At 41.7% G+C, this 1,810-nt stretch overlaps 1 pseudogene; it reads left to right on the plus strand.

The window, feature by feature from the left end:
• The first annotated feature begins 995 nt into the window (after positions 1-995).
• Positions 996-1,538, plus strand: LOC118628622 (annotated as a pseudogene).
• The last annotated feature ends 272 nt before the right edge of the window (positions 1,539-1,810 follow it).

A 1,810-nucleotide genomic window follows, 5' to 3' on the forward strand; every position in this document is an offset into this window, starting at 1 on the left:
AGGCCGACGCTCTAACCGCTAAGCCAAACTGGCCAGGGCTCCTCCTGCATTTGTTAAGGCTTACTCTTTTAATCTGTAATGTTTGTCCTCTGCAATGATTAACTTCTAATTGCTTTAACCTTTGTTTTCTTCTCCTCTACCAGTATAGTGATTAGCCAGGCTTTTTTTTTTTTTTTTTTTTTTTTTTGTGGTATCTCATTTCAGTGGTGTTTATTTGTTTCTTGCTATTTCATATTAATTAGTTAGATAACAGCCGGTATTACTTTGGTCCCAGAACTTTTTTTTTAACTCTGCAATTTTCCTTTCTATCTCCTGTTATTATTTTATCTGGTGTTTAAGCTCTTGCTTTATTAATATTTTAATTAAATTTTTGTTAGATGTAAAGTACTCATGAGTGTTTTCTGTGTGTGTGTGTGTACTGAATATGAATAGTATTTACATAGTTACAGATGTTTCTTCTTAATTATCTCACACTCCTCTAAACTTCCACCATGTGGGTATTTGCAGGGAGAGGGACAATGTTTAATTTTGCTTCCTCTTTCTATCACGTTTTAAATCCTATTGGTTAGGATGCTTTGGGCTGTAATAACAGAATCTTTAGCAATATTTAAACAATAGGCATTCTATTATCTCACATTACTATTGAGAGGTAATCAGTTCCAAGGCTGGTTTTGCAGTCATCAAGAATCTAGGCTTTTTCTATCTTTCTGCTCTGCCGTACCTCAGAATCACAAGACAGCTGCCATAGTTTCAAGATTCAAGTCTGTACACACCAGCATTCCAGGCAACAAGGAAAGGGAGGGACTAAAAGGGCTGTATCATCTTTTAGTTTTCTGTTTTTATCAGAAAGGAAAATCTTTCTCAGGTTATCTCTTTCTTTCACCCCCAAACTCTGAAGAGACTTTTCCTTCCATTTTGTCAGAACTGGATCATATGGTTTCCCCAAATGTATCACTGATAAAGGAGAACTAGATTGTCATGATTGGTCTAAAACAATGATTCTCAAAATCCCTCCAGGAAGTGTCCCTCTTTCTCTTCTGGTCCCAGGCTCTTCAGGTACAGATGTGGCCAAGTCCAAGAACCACACCATGCATAACCACTCCCAAAAATGACACAGAAATGGCATCAAGAAACCCCGATCACAAAGATATGAATCTCTTAAGGAGGTAGACACCAAGTTCCTAAGGAAAATGAGCTTTGCCAATAAGCAAGAAAAGCAACCTGAAGAAGATGCAGGCCGACAATGCCAAAGCCATGAGCACATTAGCTGAGGCTACCAAGGACCTTATAAAAAGCCCAAGGAGGTCAAGTCCAAGATCACAAAGGGTGGCAGCCACTAGCTCAATTGACTTGCCTACACTGCTCACCCCAGGTTTGGAAAACATGCTCATGCCCATATTGCCAAGGGTCTCGGGCTCTGCTGGCCAAAGTCCAAGACCAAGTCTCAAACCAAGTCCCAGGCTGTGTGTCTGGCTCAGGCTCAGGCTCAAGCTTAAGCTTCCAAAGGTGCCCAGGCACCCATAAAGGCTCCACAGTAGAGGTCTTTTTCTGTCGATGTGAAGACAGAAAGACTGGTGTGACCCCTGGGCTGCTGTCTGCGTGGAGCTGGTGTCCTCCTGTGCTCTTTGTACAAATAAAGCTGAGGCAGAATCTGTCAGTCAGCCTATGTCTGATCCCAGGACTGGAACTACGGTTTGGGTCATGTTGGTACCTCCATTTTCTATGGGAGAAGAGTTTACCCTTCTCTGACTGGGAGGGTGTGTATGATTGGTCATCAGAGGTAGTTCCCTGAAGGGGATCTAGGAAATGA

Source organism: Molossus molossus, unplaced genomic scaffold (genome assembly GCF_014108415.1).
Source record: "Molossus molossus isolate mMolMol1 unplaced genomic scaffold, mMolMol1.p scaffold_m16_p_13, whole genome shotgun sequence".
Taxonomy (NCBI): Eukaryota; Metazoa; Chordata; class Mammalia; order Chiroptera; family Molossidae; genus Molossus; species Molossus molossus.